Raw genomic sequence first — 307 nt, 5'->3', positions numbered from 1 at the left:
TTGAGCTCTAGGTTCCACTGCTAACTGGCTTTGTGATCGCGGCCAAACCGCGTCACTTCCGTGGCCTCAGTGGGTTTTGTAAAACGAGGGGGTTGATGGAAATGGCTTCTGAGGTCTTTGCCTGTTAAGGTCTCCGAATTTATGATGCAAGCAGCAGTGTCCCTAAGCTGCCCCAGCTGGGATCCTGTCACTAAGTGACCGCGAGGAAGCACTTACCTCTCAGTGAGCAGAGAGCCAGAGAGGTGGCCCAGCACCGCGGGTGGCAGCTCCCACGCCTTGGCCCGCAGGGGCCCTCGGGCTGCCCACG

Source organism: Crocuta crocuta, unplaced genomic scaffold, assembly GCF_008692635.1.
Source record: "Crocuta crocuta isolate KB4526 unplaced genomic scaffold, BGI_CrCroc_1.0 scaffold1468, whole genome shotgun sequence".
Lineage (NCBI taxonomy): Eukaryota > Metazoa > Chordata > Mammalia > Carnivora > Hyaenidae > Crocuta > Crocuta crocuta.
This window is presented reverse-complemented; position numbering follows the sequence as displayed.